General features: G+C 41.4%; 1 protein-coding gene and 2 long non-coding RNA genes across 4 annotated transcripts in view; 1 reads left to right on the plus strand and 2 right to left on the minus strand.

Moving 5' to 3' along the window:
- The window catches only part of LOC143146187 (uncharacterized), a 119,394-nt gene that overhangs the window by 72,774 nt on the left and 19,982 nt on the right, over positions 1 to 26,638 (plus strand). The window lies entirely within an intron of this gene.
- Positions 5,002 to 5,510, minus strand: LOC143145670 (uncharacterized). Its single transcript, XR_012991748.1, has 2 exons — positions 5,335 to 5,510; positions 5,002 to 5,110 (listed from the first exon to the last, which is right to left on the minus strand). It is a non-coding gene; the product is annotated as an uncharacterized LOC143145670 (long non-coding RNA).
- On the minus strand, positions 12,672 to 21,220 carry LOC143146195 (uncharacterized). Its single transcript, XR_012991850.1, has 2 exons — positions 21,028 to 21,220; positions 12,672 to 13,219 (listed from the first exon to the last, which is right to left on the minus strand). It is a non-coding gene; the product is annotated as an uncharacterized LOC143146195 (long non-coding RNA).

The raw sequence follows: 26,638 nt of genomic DNA on the forward strand, positions 1-26,638 counted from the left end.
TGTTGAAATCCATCCAAACAAATCCTACGAAGGACAAACAAACGCCTCCGAGAAAAATTCGCGATTGAATCGCAAGCCCTTTCAAGGAAGCAAGCCGAGTTTCCGATTGTGTTCAGGTGTACGAGGTGACGACAGGTAGCGGCGAGTACGTTTGGGAAGAACCGGATTGATCGAAAGACTGGGGGAGGCGCGGGGAGGAAGGGCTCTCGGGGGAAGGGGAGGGGAGGAGGGGAGATATATACAACAACCGTCGTTGTTCGACAATGAACGGAGAGCCCGAGATGCCGTTGGAATGCCGTTCATTGGCACGAGAAACGAACGAAGAGGGTAGAGGAGGGAAAGGGCGGTCACAATGCGGGTTGCTTTCCTCGCGTGGCCTTCACACCTTCACCTCGTCTCACCTCTCGCTCGGCCACGCCAGTACACGGCGCCCGATTTCCACATCGCAAACGCATTAGAAGCTTGTCTAGCCAGCAGGACTTTCTTAGCAAACCTCCAGGATTGAGAAAATCGAGGTACGTCGATTTTCATCCTTATTATCTCCAAGCGTTTTGACGTTAACCGTTGGTTTTTCTTCGATTTCAGAAAAACCCTGCCTCTTTCGATTGCAATCTATAAATTTCGTTAAAAATGATGGAAAAATTACAAAAATACATCTCGTTGATGTAAATGTTCGATAAAATACGACACATACGATACCGAAAGCATATACCGTACCCCAGTGTTAACGATCGAGTAAACGAAGTTGAGTGGTGAGATTAGAGTCAATTAAAAACGCGAGGAATTAGTTTCTCGGTGATGTACAATTCTATCAAAGGTTGGCGTTATAAATAGAAAAATTAGTCGCGGAAAAGTATCCACGATTATAATATTAGCATATCTGTGCCGCGCGTCAATTACCTCAGTGTCTAAAATTAGACAATTTCAGACCGAGATGAGAAAGACGGTTCTGTGCTCGCGATCCGTTGTGTAACAGAAGCCTCGTTTAGATTTTCACATCGCCAGGCGTAACGAGCCCGACCCCTGCGACCGTGGGCAGAGATTTTACGACGGAATCATCGAGATTCCCGGCGATCGTTGCCTCTCGTTCGAGCAATCAGGCCTCACGACGCCTGGAGGTTACTTAACCGTCAGCCGTAAATTACTTCTTCGGTTCTCACTTTGGATATCTTTTTTACGCTTCGCTCCCAACACCCCGCGTTCTACTCTTTAACGACTGCATTATTCCGTTCGCTGTTAAATACACGTGATCGTCGTCCACGCGCACTCCGATCGTACGCTTCGCTTCTCTAGGCTATTTAGATCCACTCTGGGTTAGTCAGGTCCCCTCCAGGTTGGTCAGGTCTTCTCCAGATTAGCTCTGCTCCAAAAATTTGAAGTCTCACTTCTCGAAGAAAAATTAATCTCTTCGAAAATCTAAATATACCAGTAAATTTGATATCGTTATTGCCATAACCTGACTCACTTTGTTAACGACGTTGTTAATAAGAGCATTCATTTAAACAATCGGTACTTTCGAAGATGTGCAAGTGCACCTTTTTTGTCCTATTTTGAATTAAAAATTACAAGTTTGATTCATTCAAACAATTTCTAAATGTTACAATTGTGCACCGTATGTATACCCATTTGTATAGTTTTCCACTTAACTATACATATTTTACAGTAGTAAACACAACGTACGTTAAATTTTACCTCTACAGTCGCTTTTATTAATAAATAGGAAAACTGTTAATCTAATTAAATATTAGTACATACCGGCTGTATTAACATACGTGCATCGTGTTTACCCCGACTCGTGTCGTTTACTCTGGAAATAATATCATGACTAAACCAACTCACGAATAACAATATTATTCCGAATACTCAAGTCAAATGAGACACCATGTGTGAACAATTTTACGAACAATTGTATACCATTCTTAACTTCTTCCTTTTCGCGTTTATTCGTTCTTACAAGTAATTGTTACACGTAAATAAATTGTGAAATTCAACGGTTAGACTTTACCTCGTCTTCGATCCGATCGTTTTATCCTCAGGATAAAAGAAAAAAAACCAATGTTCATTCTTAATCCGGTTTCTTCGAGGAATCGCGAACGGAGACTCGTTTAGAAATCGTCAATACTGCGCAGAGATTTTACGATCGGAAATCGAGTCTCTGTCGGGACTAGGCTACGATCGAAACACCCTCTCGGGTTGTCTTTAATTTCCCGTGGAAACTCCGATCCGTAGACATTGTATAAATTAAACGCGAGTAAACGACCCTCATAAAAGCGTTGCGAATCCCTGGAATTTTTTTCCTCTCGAAAAATGGCGCCTGTCGCGGCCACGTTGCATAAACAAACGGTTTACGATCGATCACGGTGTATATCCCGTTTCCGCGAGTTTTCCGAGCGAAGCGACAATTTCGTCGCGCGATCGGCGGAGCGCAATCGAGCGCAGTCGAGCGTGGAGACATCGAAATTGTAAATTGTTGCAAAAAATTGCTCTCTCCCTATCGAATCCAAAATTAGAATCTTTTTTTAATTGAAAACACGGTTCGAAAATTTTAACAGGAGGTACCTAGACAAAGTTAGGTTAGAAACAGCAGTTTGGATCTACTTCGCCTCTTTTGCACAACTTGCATATTTTATTTCATTTAATATCATTGCACGTAATTAAAGTTACAATATTTTATATTGGATATACTTGAATATATACACTTACATATAGTCAGAATTAAAATTTGCAATTTTTTCTTAGACATACATACTTGCATATAATCAAAATTACAATTTACAATTCTTGATTACTTGATTATTTTACATTAACGGATGGAAATTGTAAAATTTGGAAAAATGGTAGTAATTTTAAAATTTAACATTTACGTTCGCAATGGAAACATGTTTTTACATAAATTTAATGTCTGTGTTACTACGTTTAATGTTAAGATTCGAAGGATTTGAATGGTACATTCGTAGAAATGGATTTGGAAGTTAGAAAAATGTTTTCATTCGGAATTTTAACGAGAGGCATTCAAAGCACTCGTAACCCTTATTTCTGTACGATGGGGCGTCAGATCCGTGTAATTGGCGCCATAATAGGGTTAGTCGAACGTAGGCCGTGATTTTACGAGGGAATTGAGCCGATCCCGAGACTTTCGCGTTTGCATCACGCGCAGGGTAGCTGGGCGACAATGGTTGCATTACCAAGGACAGGTGAAAGGAATAGATAAACGTGCAACTTTGATCTTTGCAGAATCGCGGAACTCGGTGTAAGAAGCGCAGAATCTTTCATTTTTTTTTTTTTGCCACTACTTAGAATTTTTTTCATTCTTTATATTCCATTGTGGAACTCGGTCTGAGAAACACAAAATTTTTCAATCTTTTTCTCTTTACTTTGTAAATTCATCGTTGACACTTCCTTGTCGCAATCTAGAGGAGAAAAATCTTTGTAATTTTTATACTTATGTAGATTTGTGGAGCACAGAATATTATTATAGAATCTTTCCACTTCGTTCATAACTCGATCTAAAATACGAGGATCTTTTCTTTTTCTCTCCTCTTTCGTGAGTTCATCCTTATCGTCATCCTGTTACAATCTAAGGGTGAAAAAATTTTCTATTCTTCATACTTCGTTCGTCACGAAGTAACATCCATCTGTGGAGCACAGAATTTTCAGAATTTTATTTTCCGATCTTTGCATAGCTTCTTACAAGAAACTTCTTCGACTTTCCTCTCCCCTTTCGTGAATTCGTCCTTATCGTTCTCTTGTTGCATTCTCGCTGGTGAAAAATTTTTCTCCACTTTATGTTTCGTTATCACGGCCCGTGGAACGTGGAATCGCAATAAATACACCGGATGCGTCGATCGCGAAATTGAACGCCAGTTTCGATTTCACGGCCGACAAATAAGTCAGCCGAGCGAGCGGCGCGCCGCGGCCACCTTAAATTTCATCGACCAACGCTAGCACGTTCGCTCGCTCGTACGCTCGCTCGTAGTTTCCTCGCGGAGTGCAATCGCGTAGATCGTACTTAGTCACGCCGCTTTACGATGCATTGTGCGAAACTGCGCCAAACGATAAACCGTTTAACGCGTAAATAAACGCGGGACGTTCTGACGGCTGTCCGGGGCGAGCCTTTAAGTTAATTACGATAACGTGCGCGCGCGCACACGCACGGGATTTATACCGCGTGGCTAATACACGCGTGGAAAACATCGTGGAGATCTAACAAGATGGGTACCACGCTTCTAAATTACCACGAACATTTTTACGAACCGTTTACATACATTTCACGAATATTCTTTACCTTCGAACTCGATGAAAATGGAGCCAATATTATTATTAAATCTGTAGATCCACAGAGAATCGTGTCACGCGTGAATCTTGAGTTTTTCAGGAGACAATTTTTCCATGTTTGTATTTTCTTTTCTTTTTTTTGTATTTGGATGTAGTTGTGACGTTAAAATTAAATTCAGCGAAAAATTCCTATTTTACGTTAGAAATTATCCATCGTTAAACGTTGCTAGCCGTAGAGTACTCATCGTCGGTGAATTGTTCGTGAGTCATCGGTGTATTGCTTACAAGTCGTCGTCTGTGAATTATCGACGGGCCATCGTCGAGTTGGGCGTCGATTCCCGATGAATTAATTGCTAGTCGTCTGAAAATTACCCCTAAGTTACCTATAAATAACCAACGGGTTCAATGCGCTCGCGGATGATCGGTAAATTACTCACGGGTCGTCTCGTGGTCGCTCGTGAGTCACCTATAAATAACGAACGGTCATCTTGTAGATTGTTCTCAAATTAAGTCACCTGCGGGACACGTGCGGGTCATCCGTGAGTCATCTGCGAATCGTTATTCACGGGCCATCGATGAATTGTCCCCGAATAAGGTCCGAAGATCGGAACAGAATCCGTGAATTCCGCAACTCGCGTACGTAAGTCACGTGTGGGTCAATTATGACCCACGCCAGCGTCACCGCGCGCGCGACACCGAAGGTCCGAAGGTCGGAACAGGATCCGTGAATTCTGCAAATTGCGTACGTAAGTCACGCGTGGGTCACTTTTGACCCACGCCAACGTTACCGCGCGCGACTCCGAAGGTCCGAAGGTCGGAACAGAATCCGTGAATTCTGAAAATTGCGTACGTAAATTACGCGTGGGTCACTTCTGACCCACGCCAACGTCACTCCGCGCGACACCGAACGCGTGTTTGTCGTCGTTCGAAGTCTTCAACACTCGTGCGCAGGAGAGAGCACGTACGCGGAAACGAAAAACTCGTCTCGAAATGTAACCGTAACACTTAACCTCTTAATTATGTTAATGCCCGTCGCGGAACGGACGTTAATGCGTATACCTTTCAACGTGGTTCCGTGTCCAGCCGATGTCAGAATCCCGTGCACCGTACGAACGAATCGCGTATTCGTGTATCGGTCCCACCGCGAGCCTCGTTCGTAACGCGGCGTTTCCATGTGAAACGTATGGCCGCGTCGAACGCATTAACTTCCTCGTATTCCACTTGGCCGTATCGATTGTTCTCTACATGCGGGTACACGGTCGAGCCGATCCGTAAACAAGCTACCGCAGGTACCAATCAGCGGCGCGGGTGTGAGTGCACATAAATCGTACTCCGGAGAGAAAGGGGGCCCGGGGAGGGGCCGGGGTGGAGGGGATGGGGTGAGGACTTCCATGAAGTCCTTGTCACGAGGGAACGCTTGTAGCTCCTTCGTTTTTCTCTAGGGAATTTGAGACCGTAATTGGGACCGTCTTCGAACGATAAGCGAGGGAGCAGCTACTCCGGCAGCGGTGACGGTATTAATAAGAATTTGAACGCCAGATAAAGTTTTACAGGCTGGTTTTAAGGGCCATCGGAAAGGGATAGCCGGGAGATTCTTGGAATTACAGCAGATAGTGGAATTCCACGAACGTAGGGTGTACAACGCCATCGAGTCCGGGGAAGGATGGTGGTTGTTTGTAAATTTATAGTGGAAGGTTTCGAAACTTGCACTTCTCCTTTGAAGAGGTATCTTTAAAATTCCTAATCGTCTTAATTGAAGATATCCATCGTATTTTTAGTTCGATCAGAGTCTTCTGTTCTTTAATATAACACTCAATTGGAGTCTAGGAAAAGATGGTGCTTGTTTGTAAATTTGTAGTAGAAGGTTTCGAAACTTGCACTTCTCCCTTGAAAAGGAATCTTTAAAATTTCTAATCGCCTCGATTGGGGATATCCATCGTGTTGTTAGTTCGATCAGAGTCTCTTGTCGTTGAATATAATACTCTATTCACATACAAACAAGACAGTTCATTTGTAAATTTAGTAGAAGGTTTCGAAACTTGCACTTTTCCTTTAAAAAGGTATCTCTAAAATTCCCGATCGTCTTAATTGAAGACCTCCATCGTGTTTTCAGTTCGATCAGAGTCTTCTGAGAATAACACGAGAGTTCAGAAAAATGATCGTTGTTTTTAAACGCACAGTAGAAAATTTCTAAACAACTTGCACTTTACTCTATTCGAAATGCTAGCATCTGGAGCACCTAATCGTCTCGGTTGACGAAACGAGTTTTTAATTCGATTATGATCTCCCTCTAGAACGATCATGCGAGCAAAATATTTTGTCTCGTGTTCCACTTGATCACTGTCTCTCGTACGATGCGATTATCGAATCAGAGCTGCACACTTCGCAGAAAAAGCATGACTCACTGTTCACATTCCCCCGAAAGCTAATTGAAAGTGCAAGCAACGCAATGAGATTCAGCGAAAGCGATTGTTCGAATCAACGCGATTTTTCTTCGGTAAAAACATCGAACTCTTGTTGACGCAGTTGCTGTAACCAGGAGCGAATCAAGAACCGTGTAGATCCCTGGTGGTTATATATTCCGAAAGTATTTCTAACAATAATATCAAATTTTAATAATATAAATAATAATTAAGATACCAAAATGTATTCAATGTAGATGTATAGCGATAGACACAACAATAATTCAGGTACTAAGTTAAATTCAAAGTTTCTTTCAAAAGCTCGAAATAAAATTGATACTAACTATTTTACTCATTGTCGAGAAGTAGACACTGCCTTAAGAAATAAATTAAAATCAGTTCTTTTCGAAAATTGCAAATAAAAAAAAATAACAATTTCACTCATTGTCGAGAAGTAAACACTACCTTTAGAAATAAATTAAAATCAGTTCCTTTCGAAAATTGCAAATCAAAAACAAAAAAGATAATTTCACTCATTGTTGAGAAGTAGACACTACCTTTAGAAATAAATTGAAATCAGTTCCTTTCGAAAATTGCAAATAAAAAAAAAAATAATAATTTCATTCATTGTCGAGAAGTAGATACTGCTTTTAGAAATTAATTCGCTTCGAAAATCGCGAATAAAATTGACAACTATTATTTCGCTCATTTTTTGCGCAGTAACGGGAGAAATAAATTAAAATTGAAGAAAGTCCAGGTGTACGAAAAATAAGTATGTCGCAGTTCCGCAACAATATACGCGTAAAAGTTGAAACGTCCCTGAGCGAGACCAATAGGGAGGCCCCGATCCTAAAATGACTAGAGTTGTTTTCCTTTCTGCCCCCGCGAGGCGACACGATTTCGTCGCTCGATTCACCATTTGCATAATCGCGCTATCGTCGATGAGGACACGAGCCGGGCAGACGCAGCTGATAAAACGCGCAGTACAAATTTTACACGGTGAGTCACTCATTGGATTTCCACGCGAAACATCCGTGTTTCCTTCGATCGCTGGCATTTACCAACTCGCTGAAACAAAAGCCACGAACGACTCCCTCTCGGTGTGCACACGTCCGACATCGGCACCGAATCAATTATGCAACCGAGATTCAGCGCAGAGTCGCATTAGTGACTCAAATACCACCCGTAAATAGTGTCGTAATTGACAGCCGCGCGTGGCGAGGAAACGTATTTCACCGAGGAGGCGGCGTGCAACATTTGCCTTCAATGTCGGCTGGAAATAATGCACAAGACCCTGTCGATGCAAATTCCAGGTGACTCCCCCCACCCCCCGTCTCCTTCCTTGTGCGCTTTATTTCCTATAAATATTTGTCGAATTACTCATCCGCGAGCGCAAGTGCCTCCGCGACTCGAGGAGGTAGGGGACACGCGAGGAAATAAAGATGGGAGGGAATATGATGACAAGTGGCTCTTACAGACCTAACTTTTGCCGAAAATCGCGGAGAGGTGTATCGAAAAGGTTATTGAGAAGATAAAGTGAGTTTGGAAGTTGAAAGTATTTCTTACACTTAACTTTTGCTGAGAATAAGACAGGTAGGTTAAGGAGAGAGGTATGTGAAAAAGTAATTGAGAAAATAAAGTTTGGAAGTTGAAAGTATCTTGTGTGATCTAACTTTTGCTGAGAATAATGCGACCAAGTCGAGGAAAAAGGTGTATGAAAAGGTAATTGAGAAAATAAAGTATGTTTGGAAGTTGGAAGTATTTCGTACACTTAACTTTTGCTGAGAATAAGGTGGCTAGGTTAAGGAGAGAGATATGTGAAAAAGTAATTGAGAAAATAAAGTTTGGTAATTGAAAGTATCTTGTGGACCTAACTTTTGCTGAGAATAATGCGACCAAGTCGAGGAGAGAGATGTACGAAAAGGCAATTGAGAAAATAAATTAAGTTTTGAATGTTGGATGCACCTAAAGATAAACCAGAGAACAGAAAATAACCTAAATCTGAAAATAGTTGGTATCTCTAATTTTTGCTGAAAATAACGCAGCCAAGTCGCCGAGAGAAACAAACGAAAATGTAACCGAGAAAATAACATAAATCTGAAAGTAGGAAGTCTCTCGCAGACCTAACTTTCGCTGAAAATAAACTTGGCCAAGTCGAGGAGGGGGGAGGGAAAGGTAACCGAGGGAATAACGTAAATCTGAAAATAGGGAGCCTCTCGTAGACCTAATTTTTGCCGAGAATAACGCAGCCAAGTCGAGGAGAGAGAAGAACGAAAAGGTAACCGAGAGAATAACGCGAATCTGAAAATAGAAATACACAAGAATAAACTAAAAGACGTCTCGAACTTGTTCGCAACAATCTACTGACTCCCCCAACCTCCCCAATGTTCCATTTTTGTCAATTTTACACGATGATTCATTTATTATGTCGCCTGACTACCTACGTGAATAGTAAACGATCAAACGGTCGTGTAAACAACGATCAACGAGGGATACAGAAATATTGGAACGAATGCAACAACGATCTTAAGGGTGCCAGATGTCGATGTCAGTTTTAAGAACTGTCTCCGTTTTGGTTTTCTTTTTAATCCAGTTCCAAATCCAGAGTCAGAAAGACCACACGACACTGTCGTCGTTCACATCAAGACATATATCACTGTATACGCATTTCTTCGAACTTTATATTCGTATATATACAATAACTATACTACTAGATACACGAGATCCCTGCATATTATAATAAACTAGATATTACAATCTGAATTTTCCAACAAGAAATAATACGAAAGACAACCATTCTTCGTTCATAACCGTCGCGATAAGCAACCACGAACTCCCTAGGTGGTTTTTGGAACGCGTCCAATCGAACACGGTTTCCTGTTCACGCGAACATACTTCACTTTCTACGTGCAAACGACCCCTGAAGGACAAAGACACGAGCGAAAAAGCCGCGCGCGCTGTCGTTGTATCGCGAGCTGCGCGCCAAGTTGCGACAACCTGACAGAGAGTTACGCGGATCGTTGTCGTCTCCCGGAGGTCCCGGTTTTGCATACACCAGAGGGGTGGGGGGGACGAGACGTGAGAAACAGTGACGTCGACGGATGCAATTAACGCGAAGGAGTCTCGAGAAACGGTGAGGACAAGTTCGTGACAACCTGACAGGGAGAACCGTGATATATGACACAGTTCGGTCCCAGACGGTAAAGATAAACGTCGCCAGTTCCCTTCCCCCACCCCTCCAACTTCCAGCATTCGAACGTCACGACGTGTGTACTTTGTTTATTTATTTTCATTTAGCGTCTTTATTGCACAGATAAGTGGCGAGGATTAACTTCGCGACAGTCCGACAGAGGACAGAGTAACGCGTGTGACATAATTCAACCGCAGACAATGAAAATAAATATCGTCCCCTCTCTGTCGTCTATTCAAACGTCACGATGCGCTCGTTTTGTTTATACGTTACACATTTAATGAATAAAAGAAGCGAAACGCGAATACGCAATAGTAACAACAACGTAATACACGATAGAATTAAAAGTTACAAACTTCTGGACAACCTGCTCCGCTAACAAATGTAAAATGAAACCTGGCCTGCTAACAAATGCAAAATGAAACCTGGCTTGCTAACAAATGCAAAATAAGACCTGCTGGGGGTTGGTTAACCTTTAAATAATACACACTTATTTCCCGTCTGTATTAACATTATTACACACTGCCCACTCGTTCGTTTCCAAGTCACGATATTCTCGTTTTCAATTTATTTCCCAATCGTACCCACTTATTACAATTAAAAGTAACTTTTTCTCCAATTCGTTTCCCAACTCGAACAACTGTATACTTAAGGGTCAAAGAAACGAAGATTGTCGATCGTCGAGTAACGTAATAACGCCTCGATATTTCCGTTGCTAATGACCAAGGATGTCAATTTACATTAAAAAAAAAAAAAAAAGAAAAAAAATAATTCTCGACGTGTTCCGAGAAACACCGAGTTCCACGTTACTCTCGGCGTGGAGGTTTCCTAGGCACCGATCGCGATCAACTTGGAAGAATTCTCAGGTACGAGAGCGGGCAGCCCGTGCAAATGAAATCAGGGTCGCGGGGTTATTAGCGCGAAATGAATCAGAGTCGTGCGTGCACGCGGAAAGAATGCGGGAACGACGCCGCGCGGCGCGGACTAAAGCGACGTGCCGCACGTCCTTCGAGACCGTAGTCGTTTCCTACTACGATCCCGGCTGACTCAGACCGCCGGTATGATTCCCCGGGTTATTCGTGGCACGAGCACAGACAGCATGGACCGCTCGAATAAATCACGAAATCCGAGCGGACCGTCTCCTACCCCCACTCCTTACACGTATCGGTTCACCAGCTTCTGTACCTTATCATCGGTGAGTCTGGTCGCCACTTATGGAATCTTTCGAAAGAAACTTTTAAACGGACTCGTTCGATAATAACAAAGATAAAAAGCCACTATTAACTAATGGACGATAAGCGAGTGCACTCGTTACACAACCGAGTTACGTTGAACGCGTTTTGAATTTACGCGCCAATAGCCAATTTACGCGGCAACAGGTGGCTATCGGTGCTTGCGTTCTCTCAGGTTATATTTTATATTTTCTTTTCTCGAATTCATTTAATTCATTAATAAGGCGGGCGGGAAGTCTTCTTACTGTAACTTTACAGGGAGTAAAATGTAAGATCACGGTACGGTTCGACGATCGTTCGAATTTGAGGTTAGGTGTTCACCGAGTCGCGAAAATATTTGAGAATGAAACGAGGTTGGAAATGGAGTAAATTTTGATACGATTTTCCACGGTTTGATATTTTGGGAGTGAACATTGAATTTCACTTTTTTATATCGATAATTAACAATCTTCTGAAAGTGGTACGCGATGCAAAATTCCGTGGATTTAGGGCGGGAAGATTTTGAGATTTAAATTTCACGTAATCGACGACGAGAGGTGTTTGGTTTACTATGGTCGCTTTCGTGTTCGGTTTCACGTAATACGTAAACATTACTGACGAACTTATCTTTCTTTGATAATAAATCGTTCGACGCACTATAACCCCACCATCGTGAAACGTAGGAACGCTCCCGATGAATAACAACGAGCGGAATCGTTGCGTTATCGATCGCGTCGAAGCGCGTTATCGGGTCTTACGTGTACCCGCGTTCTCGGAAATTTAGCAAGATTTCCCCGGGAGAAAAGAACGCGCGTTATCAGCCAGCGTTATCGTTTCTCTCTCTTTTTTTTTCTTTTTTTTTTTTTTTTTTTTATCGAAACGGCTTGTCGACGTGTTCGACCTATTCTTATCGGGTTGCGCGTCCGTTCTTTTTCCTTCTCAATCGGGGTGACTAAACAGTCGCGTATCGAGCATGGCACCTGAATGATAAGTGTCGCGATAAATAGTCCGATAAGTCGAGCGGTCACCTAACCGGTGAATAGCCAAAAACCGTGTCCACCGGGGGAATACTAATTTTTATGCTCACACACCTGCCCGACCTATCTCCAAAAGCGTCCCCTAAATTTTCTGCTCGTCCCTCTGCCGACGACAGCCAACACCGGCATTCACGAACGGTTGCAAATCGTGCAACAGATTTGCAGTTTCTACACACCTGGTCGGGTAATATTATAAAATAACCCGAGGTGAAAATTATACGCACATCTCGGACAGTGTGACACCGTTTGATACGTAATTCGCGAGGATACACCCTGTATTTATCGACGTTTGTGCGTCTATCGATTTTAATTCTGTGCAGGGGTTCGAACATCGAACCACGCGTCGCATGCGGAAGTCTCGTTGTTCTATACATTAAGCACGGTCGTTCCACGCCTATGGGCGTTCCACGCACCGAGTCTACCGAAAGGGTTGAAAAGGGCTATATTACGCAAATTTGTACAATACGTAATAACGATTTTTGTTTCGTACGATACACGATAATAAAAATACATTTTTATTTCATACAATATACAATAATAATAATACGTCTTTAGAATGAAAAAGTTAGTCAATGTATTGTACAATTACATACGAGTATATAAACCTAACCTCGAATATTTCTGTATCACCCATTTCTGCAATTTATTTTCACAAGAAGCGATTTGAAATCTTTCGAACACCTTTGCTCTACAAGATTTCGATCCATCGACCTTCAAGAATCGTATCAGCTTTCAACTAAATATATTTCTCCATAGAAACAATTACATTGGTATGAATTCAAGTGTCTCCATTGATACTGTTACAATGTCATAATCCTTCGTGATTTTTAAAAAAAAGTCGAACGCCCCTCGACGTGAAATTACTGAGCTAAAAAATTGCCTTTCTAAAAGGCTTTCCCGAAAAAGAAGCTTACGAAGAGGCGAGGGGTGGGGGACGGTGGATTATCGGTGAGAAAATTGGCAGACTGACTCACTACCGATGCTCGCTGCCAGCTCATACGGTTCCATTCTCTTCTCCCTCGTTATCCCTCGTCATTTTCACCCCTCCCGCAGTTCTTTATCCGGGCATCATCGCGTCGCGATGGCCGCCATTGTGCAATCGGTCTGAAACGAATTAAACGTCGTATCCTGCGCGTCTAGCTACGCTGAAATAAACGAAGAAGCGTCGGGAAAATGGCCTAAAGTGAAGGGTAGAAACGATGGTAGACGAAAAGTTTCATCGTCCTCTCTCGTCCAAACGTTAACCCTCGCAATATCGGGCGATTTGAGCGACCACGTCCGGGTCCAAACTGACCCATAATTTCATCTTGCTCCTGCAAACATTTCGACAAAAGGTTCGATCGTTTTATCGTGTCTTTCTTCGTTTCTAAGCAAAGCTGTACTAACGGTATGAATAAGTGTCACTGGGTCTAGAAAGACCCGGACGTGGTTCAAAAAGACTCTCGAATATAAAATTATATTACTTTATCGTATCGTTCCGAATTTCTAGGGCAAGTTATACTGATCAAAGAAAGTTTTACCGACGGTATGAATTAGTAAAAGTATATCTGGGTCCAAAAAGACCCAGACGTGATTCAAAAAGTCTCTCGAATATAAAATTATATTACTTTGTCGTATCGTCCTTAATTTTTGGGGTAAGCTATGCTCGCGAATGAAAGTTGTACCGACGGTATGAATTAGCAAAAGTATCTCTGGGTCCAAGAAGACCCAGACGTGGTTTAAAAAGACCCTCGAATATAAAATTGTATTGCTTTGTCGTATCGTTCTCAATTTCTAGGGGAATCTATACTGATCAAAGAAAGTTGTACAGACGGTATAAATTAGCAAAAGTATATCTGGGTCCAAAAAGACCCAGACGTGATTCAAAAATACTCCCGAATATAAAATTATATCACTTCGTCGTGCCGTTTTCGATTTCTAGGGAAAGCTACACCAATCAACGAAAGTTCTACCGACGGTATTAATTAGCAAAAGTCTCTGTGGGTCCAAAAAGACCCAGACGTGGTTCAAAAAGACTCCCGAATATAAAATTATATCACTTCATGATATAATTCGATTTCTAGGGAAAGCTACACCAACCAACGAAAGTTCTACCGACGGTATGAATTAGCAAAAGTCTCTGTGGGTCCAAAAAGACCCAGACGTGGTTCAAAAAGACTCCCGAATATAAAATTATATCACTTCATGATATAATTCGATTTCTAGGGAAAGCTACACCAACCAACGAAAGTTCTACCGACGGTATGAATTAGCAAAAGTCTCTGTGGGTCCAAAAAGACCCAGACGTGGTTCAAAAAGACTCCCGAATATAAAATTATATCACTTCATGATATAATTCGATTTCTAGGGAAAGCTACACCAACCAACGAAAGTTGTACCGACGGTATGAATTAGTAACCGTGTCCTACCGGGTCAAAGAAGACCCGAGCGTGGCACAAAGATCTCGAAATTCCCTCCGGGGAAGCCGAAATTGCGAACGTTCCCGCGAAAGGATTGGCCGCGAGTATCCCGTACGCGAGACACGACGATCCGTCACGTTTCGACGCGCCTTCACGAGTAATTGTCCACGATGATCGATGGCCCGGGATGACGTCGATCGGTGCCCCGTTTCCTCCAGGGGGTATTTTTTAATTTGTCCAGCGGTACGAGCGATCGTCTGGGTCGTTACACGAGGGATAGCACGGTTCGTACTCCGTACAGAGGAATCGTTGTTCGAAGAGGAACAACGTTGCTGCGCGATCGCGTGAGTCACAGTGGCGTCGACACATCGTTTCTCGTACTTTCGAGGCGATTCGCGATCTTGATACACGTAGCCTCTTCCGTCAAGTTTTCTCGACGAAAGTCACCGGCTTGCGAAACCAACGCAATCGGTGTTTGTTTCTTCAATTGCGTGTACCGATTCGAGCCCAGTTCTGCGACTGCTGACGTGAATCAGAGGGAAAGGAATTTCTCGCCTCGTGATATTTAATTTCCTAGGAAGTCTCACGGACGCGTAACACGTGCTTGTATTTCGCAAGGAAAATTCGTAAGAGTACCTCGACTCCCCTAACTCTGTGCCCCGAGTATACGAAAACTCGAAAGGATCGCTTTCTACCGGGTTCGAAATTCAAAGGGAGGAGTACTCGGAGAATCGTGGTGAATGTAATGAAGGGCCACTTTTCTACCTGGAGGATACGAACAATCCCCTTTATCTGCTCCAAGAAAAGATCATTTCGTACACCTCGAGATCTCGAACCATCTTCTATTCCAAGAGATTGGAACACGTCTCTTCCTCGTACGACAATAACCTCGAACAGAACTGCTTCCTTTTAACCGAAGAAACTCGAGAGATGTCTTTCTCCTGCCTTCTATTGCAGAAGATTCAACAACCCTCTTCCTGGTAGATTCAAGCAGACCACTTCCTTCTATCCGAAGGGATTCGAGTATACCTACTTCTATAGACAGAACCTCTGTAGAGCTTAATTCGAGCGATTCATATCTACATACCTCTTCCATCTACTTCGAGAGGTTCGTGTACGCTTGTTACTAGTCAAGAGATTCGAACATGTATCTTCCTTCTACCAGGATAGATTCAAGCTCGAGAAACTTGAACGTATCTACTCCCACAGGTAGAACCTCGGATAGATTCCAGAAGACCTCCTCTAGAGAGATCCGAACATACATCTTCTAACCTCGAGGAATCAAATCAAATCATTATCGACGTCCTACGAAACTTGTAACGACTGCTGTAGGCGTTAACCAACGTAATATATACGAGTCTCGCGAAAGAAGTATTCGTCAGCCAGAATCCTAATCTGATGAAACAAGAATTCGTCGATTCAGCTTCATCCAGTTTTCCTGTGTAGGTGACTGGTAAAATTTTAATCTAAATCGATTGTAGCGTCTATTTTTTATTTATTTAACAAATCACTTGATATTGCGTAATCGATATTAACTGAATTTCGTGCTACAGACACATTTGATCCCATCTTCTGAGTGTAATCTAGCAAAACTGTAACCTCAGTTCTCCCTAGATCGACTATAATTTCTATTTTTTTATAATATACATAATAAACAACCAAGAATAGTCCTTTGGCATTTATTTAACCGACCACTCGGTATTAACAAAATTTCGTACTCCAGATACACTAAATCCCACCTTCGAAGAGTGATCTAGCAAAACTTTAACCTCGACTCTTCCTGGATTAATTATACAGTCTAATTTGTATAATACGCATCGTAGGCAACCAAGGATAGTTCTTCATTGTTCGTTTAACGCACCACTCGATATTACGTAATCGATGTTAACAGAATTTCGTTCTCTGAACGCAATTAACCCCATCTTCGAAGTGTAATGTAGTAAAACTTTAACCTTGACTCTCCCTGGATCAACTATACAATTTAATTTGTATAATACGCATTGTAGGCAACTAACAAATAGTCCTTTATTATTTATTTAACCGACCACTCGATATTAACAAAATTTCGTACTCCAGACACTTAATCCCACCTTCTAAGTGTAATCTAGTAAAACTTTAACCTCGACTCTTCCTGGATCTATACACTCCAATTTGTACATAATACACATCGTAGGCAACCAAGGATAATTCTTCATTATTTATTTAACCGACCACTCGATACCAAGTAATCGACGTCAACAGAATAATCGCGCTCCGAAACGCAATTAATCCGATCTCCCCGTGTGTAATCCATCGCCTCTCGAGGACCCACGATCCAGCTCCAGTTCCACGGATGATCCTCCAGCCGTCAGGCTGTCGTTGGCTCAACCCGCCCGCATTTCCAATAGACGCATTCTACCGGCCGACCAAACGGGAGAACAGAATATTACGTATGCCCGGCGCGTGTTTCTCGTTAAGTGATTCATTCATGCCGGAATCCTTCGTGACGCGTTCCACGCGTGTGTCCGGGACGCGGCTACACGAATTCCCGTCAGCCGGAGGACGCATCATCGTCCGAGTGGCGTGGCAGGTGGCCTCTATCGTCTTCCTCGTCGGTGTGTTGCCTCTCTCCTGCGCCGCGTTTCCCTCCAGGAAGCGACGGCGCATTAACCGAGGGGGGGATTACGTGTATACCCGGTCGCTTCTGTTTTCCTGCTTTGTAAACATCGCTTAAACGGTCACTGGGGTGAGGATGCGTTGAACGCGTGTCGGCATCCTCGCGAGCTGGGGATCATCGTTGTACGGCATACAACCCCTTCGATGGTGTATCACGGGGCCCCGATACGAGGGAATTGATCGGGAAATATTTCGAACGCGCACGGTGTTCAACTACACCTGTGACCTAGAGGGACGAGGGTCCTTTCGAGATTACGAGGTGACAACTTGGGGGACCGGTTGGTAATTTGCTTCGAGTATCGAGGAATTCGAACGATTCGTTTGATGGATTAGAAAGTGGAGGGATACGAAGGAACGCGAGAGGTCTTGGAATGAATATTTTTGGAATAATTGTGATCCAGTCCGAATCACAAACGGTATTTTGAGAAGGGATCTACGAGTATCCGGTCGTGGATACTTGGGGATGATTGGACTCTTGTGTTGGACAGTTGTGAAGAGATGGTTCTTCCAGGCTTTGTGATTTTAGGTTTGGGTTGCTTTGAGTTGGAGTTGTTGTTCAGAAGGCTTGGAACGACTGTTCAAGAGAACATCCGAAGTCACAAGGAGTCCAAGGATCCACGAATATTAGAACGTGAATGTTCAGTGATCCTTGGACTCTTTGTGATGTTAGATTTGTGTTGTTTTGGGCAGAGAAGAGTTAAGAGTTCTCGAAACGACTATTCTGCTCGAAACAACACCGATCCAAAGTCACAAAGAGTCCGAGGATCACTGAACATTTATGTTCTAATGTTTGGAGATCCTTGGACTCTTTGTGATTTTAGATTTGTGTTGTTTTGGGCAGATAAGAGTGAAGTGGTCTCAAAACGACTATTCTACTCAAAACACCACCGATTTAAAGTCACAAAGAGTCCAAGGATCACTGAACATTCATGTCTTAATGTTCAGGGATCCTTGGACCCCTTGTGATGTTTAGATTTGTGCTGTTTTGAGCAGAAAAAAGTTAAGAGATCTCGAAATGATTATTCTGCTCAAAACAACACCGATCCAAAGTCACAAAGAGTCCAAGGAGCACTAAACATTCATGTTCTAATATTCGTGGATCCTTGGACTCCTTGTGATGTTAGATTTGTGCAGCTTTAGACAGAGTAGTGTTAAGAAATCTCGAAACGATTATTCTGCTCAAAACAACACCGATCCAAAGTCACAAAGAGTCCAAGGAGCACTGAACATCCATGTTCTAATATTCGTGGATCCTTGGACTCCTTGTGATGTTAGATTTGTGCAGCTTTAGACAGAGTAGTGTTAAGAAGTCTCGAAACGATTATTCTGCTCAAAACAACATCGATACAAAGTCACAAAGAGTCCAAGGATCACTGAACATAATACGTTCTAATGTTTGGAGATCCTTGGACTCCTTGTGATGTTAGATTTGTGCAGTTTTGGACAGAGTAGTGTTAAGAAGTCTCGATATGATTATTCTGCTCAAAATTTGGGGATCCTTGGACTCTTTGTGATTTTAGATTTGTGCTCTTTTGGGCAGAGTAGTTGTTAGGGGGTCTCTCGAGATCGAAATGAATCCTCGAATCCGAATCACAAAGGGTCCAAATATCCCCACACATTCGAGCATGAAAGTTTAGGGATCCTTATATCCTTTGTGATTTCTCGGACAAGATAAGCAGACAATATACACATATTTGTACGAGAGATTTACGATCATTCCAACAGAATTTTCATTTTTCTAACAATTTGAATCCTTGTGACTTAAACGTTATATTTCCAAATAGGAATGTGGACTTAAACGTTATATTTCTAAATAGCAATGTGGACTTAAACATTATATTTCCAAATAGCAATGTGGACTTAAACGTTATATTTCCAAATAGCAATAGATTTATGCGTCGAGTTATTCGACAACAATCAAGGTTAAAATTCGTCGCGATAATTAGAACAAGTACAGATGCACCCGTGACAATAAAACGTCTCGCGACTTATCTGTGCTTTTCCGACTAATTTGAGCAGTCATGTTTATCGGAAGATAACACCTATAAACAAGAAAGAAAAGAAAAAGAAAAAAAGAAAAATGAAAGAAAGAGATCATCATCGTTGGCTCGTTACGGGTATTAAAGTGAAATGGAGCAACCTGTGCGACTTCGCGAAAGATCGATGAGTCACTGTATTTAAGCACACGGTCGTTTCCCATTTTCCCCGCGATCGAGTGACTCATCGAATGTTGAACAAAGATTAATCAGAGATTAATGTCAGATCCGTATTATCGGAGGTGTCCGCGTATTAGCAATTTTTATCGCTGAAATAATGGGTCGACGCTATTATTGCGAACCGTGACAGAAAAAAAAAAAAAAAAATGAAAAAGAAGCCACGAAAAAGCCACGGCGTGACTAACCGAGAGATAAACGCGAAAATATCGCGGCGCTTAGAAAATTACCCGTCGATGGCGTTTGCTTTCGTTAAAAAGTTGCACGACTCGTCCACCGTATCTCGTCGATCGATTCATAATAAAATCGTGGAGAAATAAAAAAATATAAAATAAAATAAACAACGTATATCGAACCCGTACTAAACCAATGGTATTTATCGTACGTTAAGTAGTTTATTAATGGGCGGCTGGTGAACGAAGTGAGCACCATTGACCGAGGGGAAACATAAAATACGATCAGAAACAACGGTTTGACAGGAAACGGTTTCCCGCGCTGCCAACAACCAGTCCCGAGTTATTGTCACGTTGGCCGTAAACCCTCGTAACCGGACAGATTTACATAGTAGAGGCGTGTAAACTACAAATATGTTAACCGGCCGTGGAAAAGCACCGGTGCGAATTTGCATTCTGGCACGCGCTTTTACTACCCCATCGGTCGGGAATCTTTGCGCTTTAACTTTAACGACTGAACCCAATCTCGGCGCGAAAACGAGCGTTTCGAGGGTTTCCGCGAATACTTGTGTAAAGTGGAGTCACGACCGCTTTTGGAACGAATATATTTACAATCACGTCCAACAGGTGGTTCTATCGATTAATTCGTAGGAATATCGAAAGTTCACGGCTACGCGGATCGGTTAAAAATAATTGCTTCGATAATATTAAACCGAGTCGAGCAACTGTGCACGAATAAAATGAACCGAACCCAATTGTTTCTATAAGGAGTTTATGGAAGTTGAGAAAATTTGTTTTGGGGAATATAGTTTCCATTGGGGAACTGTGAACTTGAAATTATTTTACACTGTGGGTAATTATTGTTATTTGATTATAAATAGATTTTAACTTCAGGAGTTTGTTAAATAGAGAAATGTTTGGAATATTTAGAAACGTTTGAAAATAAAGTAGGAATATTTTTCAATTAATTTTCCTCTGTTGGGGAATATTTTAAAAGAAAATGGGAATATTTAAAAATTGATTTTCTCCTACTTGTATTAAACAAAGATGGCAATATTTCTAAGCTACTTTTGCTCTATTGGGGAATATTTTCAGGTGGTAATAGTTTGAAATAAAATGGGAATATTTAAAAATTGATTTTGTCCTACTTGTATTAAAGAAAGAAAGATAGTAATATTTTTAAATTAATTTGTTTCTATTGGTTAATATTTTGAAATAAAATGGGAATATTTAAAAATTGATTTTTTCCTACTTGAATTAAAAAAAGATAGTAATATTTTTAAATTAATTTGCTCCTACTTCTTGTACCTTTTCTATGAACACCACTGTTTTGTGGCTACACTAATATAACAATACACTATTTTACAAGATATACAATATCAGTAATATTATCAGACCTGTATCACCGCGACGTAGAATATACCATCGTAACGACACAATGAAGAAAAATAAAGGAATATAGTAATAATTACCTTAATGGGTTTCGCGTATCACGTACAAGTGTTGAAAAACTTTCGGTTTCGAAGCTTGCCAGATTTCCGCGAAAATCAGCAAAATGTACGATCGTCGTTTCTATAAACTGGTTCGAGCGGCGAGGCTGTTCGCAGACTTGCGTTAATCTCGCATAAATTTCAGCCTGAATCATGCGCGTCGTCCGTCAAAGGAGCCCCGCTCGAAAGCTAGTAAACAAAAGCGCGCGTGGATCGCGCGCGAGCACGCGGTTGTTGGTAGTAATTCAGGGTCGCGTAGAGCTCTGACAGTGACTCATACCTAACCGCATTGAGCATCGATATCAACTTTTACGTCTCGATGTCCCCCCGGCGTTTCTACGCCGCGAACGAAACGCGTTTCCGGCAGCTACCAAACAATATTCGATAAATACAACGAATAAATTAACAACGCGTCAAAAGTCGCGCCAGTTCTCTATACTTAACACTGGAATTACCGACAGTGAACGTATTACCATTTGTATCGGACCATATACGTATCTCCGAAGTTAGACGGGGGAAGGGCAAATTAATTTACAAGTACCATTAGTTGTCTACTTTAACGATTGTCCATGAATATTTTAGAGAAAGACACTGCTAATGATTGAGTAATTTTAAACAGAAGTTTGAAACGAGTCAGAATTGAACTTAATGTAATTCTCTGTTTAAGGTTATTTTGAACAGAATTGAACTCATTTTGGTGGTTCTGGTGTTGAGTATGTATATGATATTTGTTCGAAGTGTAGGTTCGAAGGTTGAAATATTCGATAGTTTGTCGATGTACTTGGTATTTTATACCGAACGAGAGTGATGTTATTTCAAAGTTTACAAGTATTAGAATTCGTGTCTTGTAAGTGCTTTGGAGAATTATAACTTCGGAGCACCGGTCCTCAGGGACCACCATTACGTTTCACGCGTTAAAGCCAAGGAGAAAACACCTGTGAGCGTGAAATTTCATTTGTTAATTTAAAGTTTTACGAATTTTTGCAACATTGAAAAAAGGGTTCGAGTATTTTCTCCTCTTGGATAATAAATACATTTAAGAGGGTGAGACGTAAAAGTGTAAGGTGTTTTTTTTGTAATTAGTTACAGAATTAGGTATCATTTACTAGATGGAAAATTTTATTCTCTATTATATTCTTTCAATTTTTCTACTCCTCCTGTTTTATCAGAACGAAAGATATCACGTTAGATTGGAGATTGCAGCATTTTTAATATTAATTAGAAAATTTATACGCTCGGTAATTATTCCCCGCTCTCGTTTCCACTTACCCTACAGTTAATTGAATTATTATGGTTGATAAAAAAAGTGTTCACTGACCGTGGAAAAGTGCAAATACCAAATATATTCAAAAACAATAAATTATATCCTACAATAGTTTCAATTACAGAAGAATCGTATATATGTGTATTACCCAGACGGGTCAAAAGAGACCCGAGGGACTAACTTTAACCTTCTGTTAACACTAGAACTACCAATGGCGAACGTATTACCATTTGCATCGGACCACATACGTATCTTCGAAGTTGGATGAGAAAAAGGGTAAATTAATTTGCAAGTAGAGGTAGTTGTCCATTTTTATAATTTTCCACGAATATTGTAGTCAAAGACAATTTTTATAATTGTCCACGAATATTGGTAGGCAAAGACAATTTTTATTATTGTCCACGAATATTGGTAGGCAAAGACAATTTTCATAATTGTCCACGAATATTGTAAACAAAGACAATTTTTATAATTGTCCACGAATAATGGTAGGCAAAGACAATTTTTATAATTGTCCACGAATATTGGTAGGCAAAGACAATTTTTATAATGCTTTACAAATATTGGTAGGCAAAGACAATTTTCATAATGCTTCATGAATATTGTAAGCAAAGACAATTTTTATAATTGTCCACGAATAATGGTAGGCAAAGACAATTTTTATAATTGTCCACGAATATTGGTAGGCAAAGACAATATTTATAATTGTCCACAAATATCGATAGGCAAAGACACTATAATTCTCCACGAATATCGATAGGCAAAGACACCGTTGATAATTGAGCGATTTAAAAAAGGAAAGATTCCTTTGGTGGTTCCAGTGTTAATTTCGCGAGATTCCCATCGGTGTTTACAAAAGAAGCATCATCCCTGTGTGTTAACCGGATCACGGTATCATCGTATGAACTTTATTCCCGAGAACTTTATTCCGACATCGAGCGCCAGTGTGAATCATGGCGGTTCGCGTAACGAGAGACTCGGAGCAAAGTCGTATCTCGCGGTCTGTTTACAATTTGATTCACGTCGATTTCGCGGCGAACTCTCGGTCTCGTCGCTCCGGACGGACGGACGAGCGAGCGAACCAACGGACGAGCGAGCGAACCAACGAGCGAGCGAGCGAGCGAACCAGCGATCGCTTATTCGCGTCTCGATTCACGATTCGCTCTCGTTCGCCGTGCTCGGTGCTGGAATGCGCGCAATAAAGCGTGATTAATCCGTCATTAAGGATTCACGGTGCGCCGCTACTGTGTTTTCGTTCCATTCTGCGTGCTCGTTGCTAGGATTCTTTGAATAGATTGAAACCGTCTGTGCACAGCACGGTCATAATACCGGCGCTGAATGTAATGAGGTAATCAATATTTTGAAAGCTGCCGGTGTTACCTGTCATCCTCTGTCATTAAACACACGGCATTGATTCTCGTATCTGATATTTGGTTCATTCACGAGATAATCATTCCCAGTGGTACGCAAGTCTGGAAATACGTACAACTTTTACCAAAGCGTTTCGAACGTTACCTACAAATCGATAAACACGTTACGGTACTGAAAAATAAAACGAAATTGTGGCTTCGTACTTCTTACGTGGAATTCAATTCTCATCGAGAACATTTTTCACAATTTTTCATAAGCGTGCGTATGTATATTTGAGAAATTCATGATCGCAAGGGGTAACTGTGATTACTCGTGGATCGATGTTGCTGTAAATTGAATCTGGTACGGAGATGAGAACGTGGAACTTAAATATAAACTTTCGTACGCGGAACGTTCGAATAAATACTTTTTTCTTTTAACTATCAAAGTACGTTTGGAGTATCTTAAACTATATTTCTCGAAATCTTGCTCGATTTCGATGCTTTTCGTTCTTTAAGAGCCGGGAGGTATAAATCTTTAAAAGACTACGTCTTGACACTAGTGGAACTACCAAAGGAGTTTAGTTCGATCTATTTCTTTTATTTGAGATCACTCGATCAATAACGATGCTTGCAAATATTCATTAATAATTATTGATACAGAGAACCAATTATATTCGTAAATTAATGTTCTTCTTCCTCCTTCTTCGTTCCAAAGATACAAAATAGTGTTCAATAAATTTAAACGTTCAATAAGAAATGTAGCTATTAGATTCTTCGTTTTACTTTTCCAAAGATGGTACTACTGTTTGACAAACATATGTAAACTTTCACCTACTACTTCGTGTATTCACATTTCTTCAAATTTGAAGTGTATTTCCTCTCAATGGAAAAAAACGAGAAATTGAACCACCTAGTGCACGGTCAAGCCCACCGATGATTCCAGCATTAATAAAAAAAAATGTTCCACTCTCGAGAATGATTATTCAACCTCTGCTTCTAAACGTTCCAAACGGTCTCTATAATCCTCGTCAAGGTCGTCCCTAATCGATGTCCCAGAAATCGCGAGAGGTGTACCGCGCGAAGTCCCCGCCCTGTTGATCTAGAGCGCTTCTTAAGAGGATGATCTCGCCGTCTCAAGTGACTAAGCTCGACTTTGAGCTCTGTTAGCTGACTAATCCGACGAATTAACCAAAACGTCCATGACGTAGCGGTGCAAACATTGAACAAACGTTGTTTCACGCGTTCCGCAGAATTTTTGATACCCTTGTTGGACAATGACATCACGTCTGGGAATAATCACGCGAACGATCACCTGCGCCCGGCCGCCCGATGACTCCTTTTTCCCTCGGCTGGAGATCGCTCCGATGACAATATCGCACCGCATTCAAGGGACCTTGAAAGATCTCGGAACACCCGGGAGGCGAGCGAGGCTCGAATGCGGTCGCAATAACCGTTTCTCTCTAAACATTACTCATTGGCCTTGAAGGGATTTCCATCCCGCGAGCCGAATTGAATCACTCGGTGATGTTCCTCGATCGATGATACGACGAACGAGCCCACCATCGGATGTGTTTATCCGATCTCGATCGCGATCCAGCGGTGTCCTACTCGGAGAGAACCGGAGAGTCTCGGAGACTTTAACGTCGCCATGAACGACGTTTATGGTGATCGTGGAGCGGATCGGAGAATTTTATTCGCGGGAAACGAGAGTCCCTTTTCTTTTTTTTTATTATTCAATCGTTTCTGAGTTTTCTCCGACACTGGAGACAAAGACGAGAAACGTGGAAGACATCTTGGAACTTCTGGAGAGTTCTCGAAAGTGTCTTTGATAGTTTGAAATGGTACAGGGTGTACAAATTGAGTGATATATTTTTGATGGGTCGATTTTGAGTTCCTTTAGTTTTAGGGATGCAAGTGTAAGAATGATTCACTTGGTTGGACGTGTTTTTGGTAATTTGAAAAGGTAGAGGTGTTAAGTAGAAAAACATGGAAGACATCTTGGAACTTCTGGAGAGTTCTCGAAAGTGTCTTTGATAGTTTGAAATGATACAGGGTGTACAAATTGAGTAATTTATTTTTTATGGGTCCATTTTGAGTTTCTTTGATTTTAAGGATACAAGTGTAACACTTGATTGGACGTGTTCTTGGTAATTTGAAACGGTAGAGGTGTTAAGTAGAGAAACATGGAAGACATCTCGGAACTTCTGGAAAGTTCTCGAAAGTGTCTTTGATAGTTTGAAATGGTACAGGGTGTACAAATCGAGTAATTTATTTTTGATGGGTCCATTTTGAGTTTCTTCGGTTTTAAGGATGCAAGTGTAGCACTTTGTTCATAGAAGTGCAACGCTTCTAGAGGTTTCGATCCGAAGACTCCCAAGTGAACATTTAGCGAACTGAAATAGCTGATCTACACGAAATGGAAATCCTGTTTTTCTTTTCATAAGTCCCTCATTCAGCATTCTGCAATTTTAAGAATGACATTTCACTTCGAGAACAATGCTTCTCGAATCATCCAGAGACTTTAGCAATCTTAGACGGTGAATCAGTAGGAATCTTATTTTGTACAATTAGTTTGTTTTTGAGTCTCTTCTGGCTCCAAGGGCAAAAGTATATAACTCGATAACCACACGAGAGTCTTCTGTATCGAAAGTTTGTCATTCGCACAAACGAATGACAAACTGACGATTAGTAACCAAACTCAGAAGATCTTATCGCGCGCGTTAACAGATTTGCGTTAATTCGAAATTTCTTTTTGAATTTCGGTGGTTTTGTTTAAACAAAATTGGGTTCGACGACCTGCCACGATGAATCGATATGATTGCGTCGTTTGGTTTACATGTTACCACTTTCTCCACCGCCGATTTAAGATGACGAATCTGCCGATTCTGACGAAGGAAATCTTGCACTCGGTACCAGGAAATCGTTACGTCATTGAGCAAGGCATCAACATTCGATTAAGAACGTTTTTCCTCTTAAG

Source organism: Ptiloglossa arizonensis, chromosome 4 (assembly GCF_051014685.1).
Source record: "Ptiloglossa arizonensis isolate GNS036 chromosome 4, iyPtiAriz1_principal, whole genome shotgun sequence".
Classification (NCBI taxonomy): Eukaryota; Metazoa; Arthropoda; class Insecta; order Hymenoptera; family Colletidae; genus Ptiloglossa; species Ptiloglossa arizonensis.